The sequence below is a fragment of the Phascolarctos cinereus genome, unplaced genomic scaffold (assembly GCF_003287225.1).
Source record: "Phascolarctos cinereus isolate Bilbo 61053 unplaced genomic scaffold, phaCin_HiC Scaffold_2;HRSCAF=192, whole genome shotgun sequence".
Lineage (NCBI taxonomy): Eukaryota > Metazoa > Chordata > Mammalia > Diprotodontia > Phascolarctidae > Phascolarctos > Phascolarctos cinereus.
In genome coordinates, this window is record NW_027555625.1 from 113858081 (window position 1) to 113874961 (window position 16881).

General features: G+C 42.2%; 1 long non-coding RNA gene across 1 annotated transcript; it reads right to left on the reverse strand.

The window, feature by feature from the left end:
* Nucleotides 1-10595: 10595 nt before the first annotated feature.
* On the reverse strand, nucleotides 10596-16733 carry LOC144455795 (uncharacterized). Its single transcript, XR_013484567.1, has 2 exons — nucleotides 15811-16733; nucleotides 10596-10972 (listed from the first exon to the last, which is right to left on the reverse strand). It is a non-coding gene; the product is annotated as an uncharacterized LOC144455795 (long non-coding RNA).
* Between the last annotated feature and the right edge of the window lie 148 nt (nucleotides 16734-16881).

A 16881-nucleotide genomic window follows, 5' to 3' on the forward strand; every position in this document is an offset into this window, starting at 1 on the left:
CTAGTGTCTTTGCCAAGAAAACCCCAAATGGAATCACAAAGAGTCGGACACAACTGAAAAGGACTGAACAATAATAACAACTGGGCATTGGGAAGGTTGTAGATGAACTTTTATCCAGAGTCCTACATAATCTGGAGGTGACCTTATCTATATTCTCCTTCTACTTTGTAAATCTCATCTCCTGAGAAGAGCAATCCATAGTCCTAAGTAGTAGGCTGGGGAAAGGTGCCTCTGGCCGCAACCACCTCGTAATAATACTATTACTATACATTGGTATAGCACTTTGCAATTTTCAAAGCATTTTCATATAAACTCTCATTTAAACCTCATAAAACCATTAGAGGTAGGTAGAGTAGGTATTATTAACTTAGAACTCCTTTTTTTTTTGCTTGCACCTGAGATTTCATTTGCGTAGGGAGGTGAGGAAACACATTCTACCAAAAAAAAAATAATATTTGTAAGAAATCCTGGCACATGGCAGGCAATATAGAAATGCTTATTCCCTTTCTTCCTCTCCTTTCTCCCTCCTTTCCACCAACACGGGTCTGCAACCTGTTGTGACTCCAAGTCTTAGAGAGCTGCCTGGACACTGGGAGATTAGGCACATTGCTCTGGGTTGTAAAGCAGGAAGGGTGAGAGGCAGGATTTAGGCCCAGACCCTCTTAATTCTGAGGACTACCCTCTATCTACTACAGCGTGCTACCTCTCACCCCTGTTTCACTTATGAGAAAACCAGAGGTCAGAAAGTTAAGTGATGTGCTCTAGGTCACGACAGTTAAGATACAAACCTAGACTTTTGGTTCCAATTCCTGGGCTCTCTCCACAGTTCCATCCACACCTCAAATTGCTCTTCTTCCTCCCTGCCAGAGATCAAAGGACCATAGCATTATAGATTTAGAGCTGAAAGTGGCCTAAGAGGCCATCATCTTAACAATGAGGAAAACTAGGCACGGAAGGGTTGTGATTAGCCTAGATCAGTGAGTATATGAGATGAGATTTGAACCTAGGTCTTCCTGAGTCCAAGTCCTATGTTCTAACCACCATGCCATGCTGCTTTTAATGATGATCTTGGTAAAGTTGACCCTCTGCAGGAAAGGAATGGGATGGAAACTTTCCCTAAGAATTCACTTTTCCTTAAAACTATGTTTCTGATGCTGTGGGTCCTTGCCAATATTCCCACTCCATTTTTGCTGCAACATCTAGATTGCCCCCAGAGGGTAACTGGGCATTCTTCCAAGGGTCTGTGGGTTGACCTATGCTTTTGGCATTCTTTCCAGGAGGACTGGAAGAGCCATGGCCTCCTACCCTTGGAAACTCTGTCTCACGGCCTGGCATCCTGGGGATTTGGCAGGCCTGCTTTGCTGAGGTCAATCCACCCAAACCACAGGGCAGGCCAGAGGCGAGCAGTACAGCTGGAAAATTGAAAAGCAAAGTGAGTCACCCCCAGTGACACAACCAGTCACTGGCAGAGCAAGGAGCTGCCTTGGTTGCTGCCTTCCTAAGCTGCTTTTTATAGGCTTGCCCCCGAAACCTTGGTTTAGCCCATTTTACTTGGGCAGCTCCATGAGGAAGGTAGTGAGTACTTGTGTGATTACCCCACTGCTTCTGTTTCACTGGTTAAGTTTGCAACAAATTGGGTAGCATCAGACTGATACTTCTGCCCAGATGTCTTCTATGTATAAAGTGAATGCCCACATCACTCCTCAATCTTTATTGCCAACTTTGTATTAGGTCCTGATCTCCAGGCCAATTAACCAATAAATATTTTTAATATTTATTAAATATGCTATGTGCCAGGCACTATGCTAAGTGCATAAGGCAAAAGACAGTACCTGCCCTCAAGGAGCTTATAATCTACTGTGCTTCAGATTAGGGTCAGGGCTCAAGGGAAGTAGTGAAAAGTTGTAGCCTATGCCTTACAGAGCACATTGCTGGCATGACCACGTAAATAGCCTTGTTTGGCATTTAAAGCCCTTCCTGACCTGGCTACAATCTATCTTTCCAGCCTTTTTTTACATTATCCCTCTTCATGTACTCTTTGGTCCAGACAAACTGGACTTCTTGCTTTTGTCACTCCATCTCCACTCCTGTCTCCATGTCTTTGCATTGGCTGTTCCCCGGGCCTAGCATACATCATGTCCTCACCTCTACTTCTCAGAATTAATACTATTATCTCCATTTTATACATGAGGAAACTGAGGTACAGAGAGGTTAAATTGCTTGCCTAGGGTCACACAGTTAATAAGTACCTGAGGCCAGATTTGAACTCAGGAATTCCTGACTCCAAGGTCAAGGTTCTATCTACTATACTACCACTTAGGGGCCTCTAGAATTCCTACTTTCCTTCAAAGTTCAACTCAAGGCCACCTTCTATAAGACGTAGAAGGTCCCCCTTCCCCCGCAGATGCCAGTACCTCCCTCTACAAAATTACTTTGTACTTAGCTTATCGTATTCTGTGTATACTTGTATGCATACATATTTTGTCCCCCAGTAAAATGTTAACTCCTTCCAGCAAGGCAGAGAGTGTTTCACTTTTCTTTTTATCATATCCTCGGTACCTACTACCATTGACATATTGTAGACACTTAATGACTTCTTGTTGACTGGTTGATAAACTGCAAATCCACGTCATAACCGTGCCGCATCTCATCCCTAACAAATGATAAGGATGAAGGATCTGAAAGATGAATACTATGCCAGTTTTCACCCATAGATCCCCAGTCCATTTATGCCTTCCACAGAGTAGGCACTTGACAAATATTCATTGAATTCAAATGAACTGGGGTTGAATTGGATTGGAATGCCTTCTCCCCACCTCACTGTCACTTGTCATTCATCTTTAAAACACTACTTAAGGCTCATGACTTCCAGAAAGCCTTCTTTGATGGATCTGATCTCCTACTTTGTCTCCATGTCCCAACTAGACTGTAATTTTCTCCAGGCAAAGGCCATGCTTCCTACTTGAAAGAATAAATCAATCATTAAGTATTTAATGCTCTTTTCTTATGGAGGAATTTAATATTGAAAGGGCCAAAAAGTCATTCTTATATGAAGAAAGAGAGTAATATCAACTGGTACAAGATGTAAGTAGGAAAAGAACACTGGATTAATAAAAATTGCTAAAATAGGTGTATGAAAAAATACAGTTGTCAAATGAGATTTGAACAATTTATGACAGAAAATGATCTGTGGTATATATATCAAAACAAATCACCTTGTGAAAGACATGGGGTGATGCCTCATTTGTATGTGAACAAACTGATGGTTTAACAGGTCAGAGAAAGAAATTCCATTTGTTTAAAACTGGAAAATGTGAGTTGAAGAAAGATAATTTCAAGGACACAGAAGAAGATGGTAGGCCATATTGAGAACTGAGAGGTGCAAAGCATTATAGTCCCTCAGATCATTTCCCTATAACTGCTTGGAGACTCATAAAAATGACTAATTATATAAATACTTAGAGACTGAAGAATGACTAAATAAAATAAATAAAGCTTAAATAAAATGTTGATTTTATTTTGGTGAATTGTTGCCTTTATTAATTTTAAATTTTTATTTTTTTCAATCAATGAAAATTTATCTTCTCTTCTTCCTATCTCCCTTCCCCCATTATAAGAAACACAAAATCTATTTTATAAACATATACATATTTGTAGGCCTGTACATATTCATACATATGCATATATATACATATATATACACACATATATATATACATATATATATATATATATATATGTATATATATATGCAACAGAGATACCAGTTGGCACTTATTCCTTCACTCTGTACAAATTTAGGCCCCTTTTTGTCCTGGACTTGAGACCTCTTCTCCTCCTGTTACACAGCCTCTCCTCGTGCTGGAATGCTTTACATGACTTCTCTTGGCTGGACCCCATCCCTAGTGTCCATGGACCTCTCTGTCTCCCAATGCCTACCTAGACTGGAAAAATGGCTCCCTTTTTAAATTTTCTTGGCTTTCTTGATCAAAACTGGATCTGGTGAGTTTTCTAAATGTTAGGGAGTTGTGGAAGAAAGCTTGGATGTACTTCTTCCTATTCCTCTACCATCTTGGATCTACCTGTCTTACTTTTTAATTAAAAGATGTGTCACTAAGACATTGAAAGATTTACAAGGCTGAGACTTGGAATGAAGAGTGAAAAACTGACAAGTGAAGATTGAAGAAACAGCAGAGAGATGAAAAGCAGTTCTGTCAGAGCTTCGTGTGAAGAAGCAGCAGCTGGAGCAGTTATGTGATGGAAGTTTTAACTCCATAATTTTTTGTTGGGGAGAGAGAGGCTCACTTGTATCAAACAAGCGTTTTGGTTACATGTATTGCTCCCTCAACATCCTCTAGAACTTAAGAGAGATAAAGTTTTTCAGAAATTCCTTTTGCTTTTCTTTGCCCCACCCTATACTTCCAAGGTTAAAGAGAGAAAAGGAAAAAGGGGAAAGATAGGTTTTACAACTGCTCCTGTTGACGCCAAGATTTAATTAGATGATCCAGAATCCTGGTGAGTAACAATCTAGCTAAACTTGCTATTTGAGCAGCCATTTGAGCTGTGAGCTCTGTTTTTACCACAATCTGATTGGACAACACAGGGAAGCGTTGGTAAGTGAAGAGCTGGCTGCATTTAGTTTCCATTGCCTGGAAAGCACCAATTTGATGAACTTTGCAGTTCTCTGGTTTAAAGGGAATGTCGATCCAAATGAAAAGACAGCACTTTCTTAGTGCCTTTTAAAGAATGATTATAATTTTTAAAAGGATTTGCCCTATTTAGAAGCCATGAGGAGCAGGAATCCAGTAGTTCGTAGGGAAGCAGATGTTTCTAAATAATTAATGACATCATTGTGAGACCTGTGAGTTGCCTTAAGCCCGTGGGTTTTTCTTCCCTCACGTGCTTCCCTGTGACACTGTCATCTGCTTTTCTCCAGATAGTGAGTACTTTGGTAGGAGAGTGTGACTCAGCTTTATGTGTGCCTCATGATATATTTTATTATTCATACTCTTGCTTTAATATATAAGTACCTATAATATTATTGCTTTGGCATTAATTTGTGTTTTGCAAAGGAAATGGTTATGTTTAAGATCTAAAAGTGTCATTATTGAGAGTGTATGGTTTGTGTAAACAGAAACATATTTGTAGGGGCTCAAGAACTGAAGTGGTAAGGGGAATGTATTCTCCCCAACAGGGTTATCCCCTTGGACCCTGATAGCATTTTAGTGTAATCATATGGTGATGGTCCCTCTCAGAAAATCTATATCTGCTAGTCTGAGAACAGGTTAGACTAAGCAAGCCGACTGAAAGACTAAGTAGGTGTCCACATACCTAGATGAGCGGTGCCACAGAGGGTGTAGACACTCCATACTCCAGGCATTATTAAAGTAGCATCTTACTGTTCTATAGATACTGTGCCAGCTCTCTGGATTTTCTGGGACAGTCCTGACTTCAAGAAAAATCAGGTGTTCTTTGACTCCAGCCGTGCTTCACTTTGTTCCCAGACGGTCTTCTAGCTGGCTTCCTTGCCCCCTCCCCCCCCATCAGACGGCTCAGTTCTGCTCTGGATGACTTAACCCTTTCCATTCTGGAACTACTACTATCTGGCCCAGTGTTGTATTGATTGGTGAATCCCTCATCATGGTCTTCTATACTGGGAGAGGCCAGCTCAGTCAATGCTTTACTCTGATCCCCGGCCATCTCCTCTCTTCTTTCTCCACCTCCGGCTTCCAATTCTGGAAAGATAATCAATCCAGTATTGCCATTGTTATTGGAAGGGGTGTGTTACCTACTCTTCTGGCTCCACTCACCATCTCACTAAGTCACTAAACAAAATACTACACGCTCCCAAGTGGCACAGTAGCTACAGTGCCGCACTTGGAGATAGGAAGGGTTGAGTTTGAATCTTGCCACAGACTCATCATCATCATCATCATCATCATCATCATCATCATCATCATAGCAGCTAGGATTTATACAGTGCCTACTACGTGCCAGGTGTTATACAAATATTATCTCATTTGATCCTCACAACAACTCTGGGAGGTAGATATGTTAGTATCGCCATTTTATAGTTGAGGAAACAGAGACAAACAGAGCTTATGTGACTTACACATCTAGTAAGTTTCTGAGACTGGGTTTGATTTCAGGTCTTCCTGACTTCAAGTCCAGCACTCTATCCTACGCATCACCTAGCTGTGTGACCCTGGGCAGATCATTTAACATTTCTCAGCCTCAATTTCCTCATCTGTAAGAGGGGATAATAATAGTACCTCTCTTACTGGGTGGCTACGAGAGTTAAATGGAATACTATACATGAAGAATTTTATCAACTTTAGAATTATATAAATGTTAGTATTCTTATTACTGGTCACTGCTCTCCTTTATTTGTTATCTCCTTGAGGGCAGGAACTGTCTTCATTTTTGTATTTGCATCTCCAGTACTTAGTATAGTGCTTATCTCATGGTAACAGGTTAATAGATGCTTTTCCCATTCATTTATTTTTTCAATGAGGTTTTACAAAAAGAATATCCTTTCCAGACCTTATTTTTATTCTGCTTTTGGCTTCAGAAACCATTACTCTTTAGAACTGTGGGAAATACAAGGAAGTCTAAAGCCCATCTTGTGCCCCTTGGTAGAGGAGTATTTACACACATGTGTGAAACGAGGAATAAACAAGATGGTGCCACACGGGCAAGTCAGTTCCCACTCAAGTCCTTCCCCAAAGGCCTCAAGTCATGAAGTTGACTCTGGTTGGGTTTTTGAAGGCAATGCCAGTGGAGTACAAGCTACATTAGGTCCAACTAAGCTGAAAAAGCTTTGAGAAAGGCCCTAGTAATAGGCTCTATGTCTGTCATTTAAGAATCAACCTAGCCATGTTAGGACGGTTCATCATCACTTTGACTACAGGGGAGTAAATTTAGACAGTCCTCTGAGTTACAGAGTTGTGATCTATCAATTGAAGCAGACATCGTCTGCATCGAAGAAATCACAAATACTTAAAGAATTGAAGTCAAGTCCTACCCAGTATCAGTATATAAGATGCTAATTATGCCAAAGGAATTAGAGAAGGGAGAAATCAACACGAGGGTGGAATGATACAGTGGAAAGAACAGTGGCTTGGGAGTCAGAGGACCTGAATTCAAGAACCTGAGTTCTAATTATGAATCTGCCATTTTAAAAAAGGCAGATGAGGGGGGAGAGAGCTCTGCCATTACTACCTGTGTGACCTTGACAAAGTCATATGATTTCTCTGGGCCTCAGTTGTCTAATCTGTAAAATGATGCAGGGGGACTAGTTGACATCAAGGGGCCTTCCGTCGCTGAAAAACTCTCTGATCTATGATTATATTGTCATCAGGGAATGTTTCACTGCTATAACAGAATAGAACTTCTACAGACTAGTTGGGAAATTAAGAATACTTAGGAATACTTCCAAAGCTACTTCAAAACAAATGCAAATTAACTTAGCATGAACTGCCTACACATTCTGGGGGAACAGCTCAATGGGGCACTCAGAGTTGTGTATCTCCCCACAACGCCTGATGTGGTCTTTGAGAGTTGTAAAGAGAGCTGAACACACTGTAAATTGCCCCCTTTTCTTCTCTGCAAATCTAAGGCCTTCCAGGCTCAGGGGGCTGAGCACTGGTGGCTCTTACATGAAAAGAACTAGCTCTTGTGGAAAACTTCTTTTTCTTCCTTCCCCCAGTGTTTTTCAAGCATAGCCCTGCTCAACCTTTTACCTTTACTGATGATGTATTCTAATAATATATTCTAAACATTCAGCTGCTTCAGAGTCCAGAGTGTGGTCTTACAGGAATTGGGATTTCTGATGTTTTCCCAACTAATAGGAATTGATCCTTGGGAAAGCCATTCAATTTGACTTGGAAGGCTGAGCCACTTGTAACTGACCATTCAGATGAACTATTGGAGGGTAAAAAATGAGACTGAAATCCAGACAGAGGCAAATGAACTCAGGATAGGGCCAGAGAGAGGCCCGATTAGAAGAAACTGGGACTAAACAGAAATGGGGTTTTGGTGGTAAAATGAAGGCTTCCTCAAAAGAATTGCCATAGATAGGTAGGAGACCACAGGTCCAGGATGCAATGGTAAACATGTTTTGGTTGATATTAAGCATCTTTATGTATATTTCTAAGGTGGCTAGGAGACACAGTGGGTAGAGTGCCAGGCCTGGAGTCAGGAAGACTCATCTTTCTAAGTTCAAATCTGGCCTCAGACACTAGCTGTGTGACCCTGGGCAAGTTGCTTAACCCTGTTTGCTTCAGTTTTCTCTTCTGTAAAATAAGCTAGAGAAGGAAATGGCAAACCACTCCAGTGTCTTTGCCAAGAAAACCCCAAAGTGGGTCATGAAGAGTTAGACATGACTGAAAAACAACCGAACATCAAAATGTATGTTTCTCAAATTCACATTCCTGCTCTTTTCTCTTTATGTACTGGCAGGGCTAACCTAGCCCATAGACAGAGAAATCACTCCTTTTCTTGTGTGTAAGGAGCTCAGGACCCTCCCTGCTCCATTAAGTGAAGAAACCCTCTGGAAGGCTCAAATTCCCTGAATCATACTCTAAAGTAGACCTGCAGTAATTGTCCAAAGTCCCTTTGGAAGTTTGAATATCAATTATTTGTCAATCCCCCCAAATTCTTCCTCCCATCTAAAAATCAGCACTGGTCTCCAGGTCCAGGCTCCCTGCTCTGTCTTTTCCCCACAATGTTTGACCTTGATAAGAACACTTTGCAACCCACCAAACTTAACTGGTTTAGTGCCTCTTTCCAGCAAGCCCCTACAAACCCCAGCTGCCTGCCATCTTTTGTAAGTATTTCCCCTCAGTAAAGTGTGCTTCCTCTCTGCTAATTCCCATTTCATATTGTGTCCTGTCTTGGAGGGCTCCATCCTTCCCAGTACTTCATCTTGGAATCCTGAACCCTTGCTCAAATTACATTGTCATCGTAGGATATGTGAGACATGGGTTCTGATATTCTACCATTGCAGACTCGGTCCTTTGGCTTAAGCATAGTACTCTCCATACAAACCTCTTTTAAATTGTGAACATTTGTAGAATGGATAACTCTTTATATCATGGATGACTTATGTGTTTAACAGCTTCTTTTCCCTTTTGACAGCAGGAGCCCAGACAGCAGAGGTAAAAAAGAGGATATTGCAAAGAGGGGAAAGGTCACTTCAGGATAGGTGGTGGAGTAGGAGACAAACTTTCCAAGGATTCAACCTAGGGTTGCCTTGTGTTGTGTAGAATCAGGCAATGAAGTAGAAATAAGCAATGTGGGGCTAATTTAGGAAAATGGGATGTGAGACCCTAATGAGTCTTTTCTCTTCTCAAATGCAAGTTGCTAAGGGTTGCCATATGAATTAAGTCTTTCTAACTAGGCAAGCTTACAGAGCTGAGAGGCCTTCAAGGGATTCATAGCAGTAATTTCCAACCTTGCGTTTTTGACACTCCAAGGTATCTCTGGTTACCATAAGGTAACCTCAAAAATAAAGGGAACTTTAATTCCCCTTCATATTTCAAGCACTAGTGATTTAATAGATGTGGGTTCTTCCTCCTCAGGTAAATAAATATAAAAGTATTTAGCATGCAAGTCAGTGTGCCAACTTCTTGGAACACAAAACAAAAAATTTTTTAGTCCGTGCCCACAAAGGGATTATATTCTAATAAGGGGAGATAACACATATAAAGGAATCAGTGGAGTCATTGGAGTAATGCTCTGTTACATAGAGTAGTCATTTGCCAAGCCCTTTCCATAGGCAGTGATAGTACTATTAATTGTATTAGTATTTTCAGAACAAGAAGGGGGAGGGGAAGAAAGGGAAGAAGAGGAGAGCATGGATACTAATCTACATATCAGGGCAGATGGTTAGATGACCAAGGTGGACAGCTGGATGGGATGTGAAGCGTGATCTGGAATGAGCTAGATATGGTGGGAACCAAATAAGTTAACTCTACTAACCATGTCACCAATCAAGATGGCACCCTCCTCAGGGAAGGAGCTCCAAAGTTGAGCTGATTAATTCTTCTGCCACTCCACTCACCCATATCCACATACACACTTCGGGGCATAGGTTCTGCAGAAGAAGCTGGGAAAATAAAAAGCTGGCCCAGATGGATGGCAGCTGCCTCCAAGCCCATCGTGCACCTTCTGAACTCATATCCGAACTCCAAGCCACCCCCAGTGGTGCTTAAGCCACACATGGTCCAAGTCTTTCCAGTTTGGTTGGCACTGCCCCAGCTTGTCCTCTGCTGCATAGCCTTCTAAGAACCCAAAATCTCCTCCATGCTATAGTGAGGCATCAGAGGAAGCCATTAGGGGAAAAAAGTGAACTGAGAACACTCTTTTTTTAATGTAAGATCTGAAGATAAAGGACCAAAATGTCACAGAGGTTATGCAACCACTGCCAACTCAAAATAAAATAAAATAAAATACCAGAGAGCTCACACAGGTTATCATAACCACAATTAACTCTGAAAATATCAAAGTGCTCACAGGTTATCAAAACCGCTGTTAACTCTAAGAAACAAAATACAATTAACACAAAATTTTAAAAATAGGGCCAAGAGCAGTCATAGGCAAAAAGCTTTCTTTATTCCATTGGAGGAGGGAAACCAGATATACGTGCCACAGCCTCCCCCGGGAGAGCACTTTAACGAGGCCAAATCTTAATACACATAGCAATAGCTACACAAGGAGGTGTAGCCCTAACAATGAGGGGTAACAGCAAGAATGAGAGACATCTGATTCATAGCAGGGCTTCACGACCAGAACATGGCTCCTGATGGTGCTTGTCCGAGCTCAGGGATCACTTGGGGCTGAGGCAGAAACAATTCTGGGATTTTGCCTGTGGCTGAGTTCATCCAGTGGGTGAAAGCAAAAGATTGTTGTTGTGCTAAGCTCAGGGCACAGCTTGCTTGCCGGGCTTTAACTCTGGAAGACAAGGTGTCTCCTAACAGTAAAAAGAGAGGAGTAAAAAGAGAGGGGTGGTCTTGGCATGGGGATCATGACAATATGACTACCTGAAAATAGACAAATTAGGATTTAAAGGTTACAAATTATTGACCTTAATAATTTTAATCTATTAATAAATTTTAATTTAATTTTAGATTAGGGTTATGTATGTGCAATTTGGTAATGATTCACATTTTGAACCTTGGTTTGCTCCATGTAGTAGTCCTCACTTGAGCTGAAGCATTAGGTGGGTGCAAGGTATTTAACATCAGTCATGCCTTCCCAGCTTTGTTCAGTGATAGACATAAAGAGAATTCAACTGGCTAACCCCAACACCTTTGCAACAGCTGGTTTTCTTTCATCTTCTTTCACAACAGCCCAGGTCCTCTGAGTAGTTTTCTTCCCACAAGTTTACTGATAACAACCACAAGAAGCATTTTGGGGAAGGTGTGTCCTGGTTTGGTATGAACCTGGTCCTACAAGGTACCAGTCCTCAATGAGCCTCTAGAAAAAAGACCTGCAGAGAGTTCTCCAAGCATGACAGCAGGTGGGGGGGTCTGAAAATGCCCATGAAGCCAAAGAAGTTACCACATAAATAGATGCCTAAATAGATGAGAAAGATAAGACAGTCAAACACAGGAGGCTGAAGGAACAAATTATCTAGGAAAAATAATCAGAGTGGGGACTTTCAATGGAAGGGTACTGAGGTCATCCCACCTCACCCCAACTCCAAACCCCATGGGGCATGTTCAGGGCTGCTACTCTCTGCTTCCCATAGCACCCCAGCTGGGAAAGAAGCTTTGGGGCCTGCTTCTGGACATGTTTTAGAGTGAAATGATGGATTATTGTTGTTTAGTTGTGTCTAACTCTTTGCGACCCCATTGGGGGTTTTCTTGGCAAAGATACTGGAGTTGTCTGACATTTCCTTCTCTAGCTTATTTTAAAGATGAGGAAACTGAGGCAAATAGGGTCAAGTGACTTAACCCAGGGTCACACAGCTAGTAAATGTCTGAAGCCAGATTTGAACTCAGGAAGATGAGTCTTCCTGACTCCAGGCCTGGCGCTCTATTCAATATGCCAGCTAGCTGCCCAAAGGGATGAATAATCAAAGAATATGAACAAATTGTTCTCAAAAGAAGAAAAGTAAATTATTGACAACCATATGAAATAATTCTCCAAATCAGTAATAATAAGAAACATTCAAATCAAAATTACTCTGAGGTTTCACCTCCCAATAAATCAGCAAAAATTGAGAAAAGAAAGGAAGAGCCACTGTTGGAGAGATTGCAGAAAGGTGGGCATGTGAATGCCTATGAGTAGAGTTGTTAATTAATTAATAAAACCATTCTTGGAAGCAATTTGGAATTATGCAAATAAAAAAGCTAAAATGCCCATACCCTTTGACTTAGGTATATATCCCAAGGAAATCAGTAAGCAGAAAGGCACCAAAATATTTGTAACAGTGCTTTTTGTGGTAGCAAACACCCAGAGACAAAGAAGATGCCAGTTGATTGAGGGAATGGCTAAACAAATGGTGATACATGAAGGCAATGAAATATATTACTCTACTGTAAGAAACAATGAATATGATAAGTACAGAAAAGCATGGAAAGACTCATATGAACTGATGCAAAGCAAAGTGGAACCATGAAAACAATGCATGCAATGACTACAATATCATAAATGGGAAGAACAACAACAAAGCAGCAGAAAGTGAAAGTTGCAAAATTACAAAGAATTAGCTTGCCTTCCCCTCCCCACCCCCCAAAGAAGTCATGTCAGAAGATACTCTTCTTTCAGAGGTGGGGATCCACAGGTATAGAACACTGCATATACTGTTAGATTTTTAAAATATGTTGATTAGTTTTGCTAAACTTTTTTCTCTTGTTCCTCTTTTTAAAATTTACACATTATGAGGAAGGACTCTCAGGGAGGGAAAAGGGGAAAGGATACAGTGTGAAATTTAGGTAACATAAAAATAAAAAATATCAATAAGAATATAATTTAAAATTTTTGTTTTAAGGGGATGAAATGTTGAATACTTACTGGTCACTTGGTCTTCCCCTACCCTCTTGAAGAGGGGCAGAAGGGTGGGCACTGGGCTTTTAACTAAAGAAACAGCTTCCCTCTTTTCTCCCCCCTTGGCAAGTAGTATCCTCTGTCTCTGGCTTTCCTGTGAGGGAGGTGAGGGAGAAAGCTTCACTAGATGCTGCACCCACTCAAAAAGAATCATGTAAAGAAGACCTGAAGGACATTATAGAATGGCATCTAGGGATTGGTCCAATGTGCTCCATCAGCCATAAAAAGTTGTCACTGGGCACAGTACACTACAATGTAATGGTTCCCAATGGGAACCCCTTTCAATAAACAACAAAAGGTGTTGTGAACCCTCAGGGCAGTTTAGTATGATGCTCATAATATTCTACAGTTGTTTATTTCTTAAGGAGTCCTTAAGGAACTTTAAGGGGCAGCTAGATGGCACAGTGGATGGAGCACTGGGCTTGGAATCAGAAAGACTCCTCTTCCTGAGTTCAAATCCATCCTCAGACACTTACTAGCTGTGTGACCCTGGGCAAGTCACTTAATCCTGTTTGCCTCTGTTTCCTCATCTGTAAAATAAGCTGAAGAAGGAAATGTCAACCAATCACTCCAGTACCTTTGCCAAGAAAAACCCAAAATGGGGTCACAGAGAGTCAGAGGTGACTGAAATGACTCAACAACCCCAAAAAACTTTAAGCAGGAACCCCAGTAAAAGACAACCACCAGTAGAATAGAAAAAGCACGACTTCTCCAGTCCAAAGACATGGGTTTGAATGTTGATTTCACCACTTAGTATGTCTGTGACCTCAGGCAAATAACTTGGGCTTCAGTTTCCTCTTTTGTAAACTAAGGAGGTTGGCCTGGTTGCTCTCCTCCCATCTCTAAATGCTTTGATCCCATGTGTGGCCTAAGGCATTGATTCTGTCTTATAGCATCAATGCCCAGACAGGTTTAAGATGGCATCCTTGAGGGCCCAAGAAGTTTTCTGCTCTGGCTCTTTGGCTCAGGACAGAAAAGATATGCTCAGTTCATGGGGAAATGGAAGCAAAGAAGAGATGCTGCCATAGGCTAGGCCGATGCCCACTGAAAGTCAGCAAAGGAGCTGGGAATTACTTTGCCCTGATCCCTTGATCTTGGTACTCAGTCCCATAAGCAGCACTGCCTAACTGGGGTCAGGCTTTGCAATGTGGCTTATTACCATGGGAACAACCACTCCCACTTTCAAGTTGCAAAACATCTGGTCAGTGCCCAACAGGGCCAGGGGAGTTAAAATAAGAAATTAAAGGCTATCTTTGTGGGTTTCTGACACAGCCCTTGCTGAATTTCATCTGGAAAAGAAACATGGAAAGAATGAGAAAAAGGGATGGAGAGGGGGATTTGATGTGGGTTGTCTGTGGAGTTAGGGTGTTAATTTCCTCCTACTACCTCCACCAAATTAAGAGCTGGATGTACAAATGTCCTGAATCAAGCAAAGAGAGGGAGAGTGAGAAAGATGTAGGGCCTTATGTGAGATTAAGAGAATTAAGCCCTTTCATAGTCTGGTTAACCATAAACTGGGAGGACTGGGACTGTGAATCGTTAAACAGGAAAGTGAGAGAATTCTGAGGCTGGACTGTGGGATATGTAAAAGTACAAAGACCTAGAAAGAGGTGTACTTAGAAAAGATTGATTCTGTACCTTGGAAGTGGAGGAAGGTGGGGGGAAGCACATAAATGTCATTAAACAGTCCAGCCCAGTGTTATGGTGATTTCTCTATTCCCGATGCCTTCCTCCCAGACCCCTTGAAATGATGGCCCTCCCTCTTGGCTGCTCCTTCCCTTTGTTTTAATAAAGGGCTGGGGGAGGGGTGCTAACTGGGAAGGAGAGACTCCGGTTTGCTCTAGACTCCCTTAAAGGTTGTGCAATCAGAAATCTCGAGGGGGCCTTGTAACTTTCCTGACTCATCTATCTCGACCCCAGGTGTTAGAACCAGTCTAGCTGGAGCGACTCTTTCAGAATGGTTAATTCACTGAGATGACACGAGGTCCCTAGAGTCAGTCCTGAGGCTGCCCTGATTTGAAGGCCAAAGACCCTCAGAACTCTGCATAGAGAAATCAGACTGTGTGGCCTGCACAAGGAGAAGCCAGGTGGTAAGTCATCTGGAAATTTCATGGCATAGATGACAATCCTCTTAGGCAGAAGAGGCCTTTATAGTATTGTGACGTGCCCCAGCTCAATAAAAACCCATCAGACTCTATTTGGAAGTGAAAAGGAGCTGGGGTGCGTGTCAGAGTGCAGTCGTCATGTTCTCCATACGACTGACTCGGAACCAAATTAGACTCAACATCCCATCCCTGGTGCTCTCTATGCCAACAGGCCTGAAGTGTGGGAAGGGCATTCATAACTCTGGTGCACAGACTGGGCAGCAGGACTGTGTTTAAGTCATGCACCTGCTCCCAGATGGTCTGGAAATGAGGCTGAAGCAGTCAATAGTGTTGGGGTTTTCCTCCTACGGTAGCTAAATATCTAATAACAAGAAAGCCAGAAGGCTCAGGGACAAACACTTTCCTAGAAACATATGACCCTCTTGTAATCTGTCACCGTTCAACCGCGAGCTAACTCCTGCATGCCCTGGATTACAGGCATCCTCATGGCCAGGGATGACATTACAAACCACAGACGCTTCTGCTTGTTTGTTTTTGTGGTCACCATGTCCCCAGGAGCCCTCTAGATATCGGTTACTCCACAGGCTTCCTTCCTTCCCCCCCTTTCCTCTTCTTCTAGGGAGAGGAGGCAGGAATAAAAGAGAGGGCTCACCACAGACTGATGGGAACACTGACAAATTCCATGCCCCGCTGGCTTTGTTTGGTATCGAGATCTCTCCTCTTCACTCCTCTTGACTTTACCAAGTCCTCTCACCACGTTTATTGGTTCCTTTGCTCTCTGTGACTCACTCTCGGCTGAAGACTTGCTCACGTAAGACTCCTCTTGGCTCTTCCACCAAAAGGCCCGACCGATAACCCACCATCCCCCTCCCCCAAATGTAAGGGCAAGTTAGCCCTCTCTGTGTGAGGCAGCGCCAGCTACCAAACCTCAAGCAACAGCCAGGAAGGTGGCTCCAGGAAGCAGACTCCGGGCTGCGCTAGTTTCTCTTGCTTCTCCGATTTGGATTTCAGAAGAAGGCGGGCAGATTAATCTAGTTGTATTACACAGAAACCAAAAAGGCAACAAAGCCCCACCATGGCGTGGTTTGCCGCATCATTAGCCTATCGTTGCCCATCTAGCTACCCGACACTGGATCCTTTCTGTTCCCTTCAAGGAGTGCTGACTGAGGGCTTCTTATCTGCTCAGACTCACTGTAGCTCTGTCAGCTGGAATTAGTCAGACACAGAACCCGGGGAAGAATCCGAGTACTCCAACTCAGAAACGTTTTCCTGCTTTCACAGGAATCTGCAACGACTAGTCATAGTGGGAACTCAAGAAACTCAAGAAATGAAAATAACCTTTTAAAAAATTTGTTTCTTGATTGTTTTCTAAGCATCTAACACTTAACCACTTCTCTCTTCCTTTTTGAAGCTCTCTCCTCCCTCAACTTCCATGACGCTACACACATGTTACATCTGTGGATTCACAGTGCCTAGAACAGTGCCTTATTCCTAGGGGGCATAGGAGAAGTATGCAGTGAATTTTAATTTGAATTTTATTGAACTACCTTTACTTCTATAGTTTCCTTTCTCATATCGTCATCCTCCCAATTTTGAGAAGAAAACTTTTTCCTCCAAATATTTTCTTCCCTCTCAAGCTGATTGTCAATCACAACAGCCCCAAACTTCTCAAGCTGTCCCTATTGCAAATGATCACAGTGCCAAGGTGGTATTTTTTTTAGCA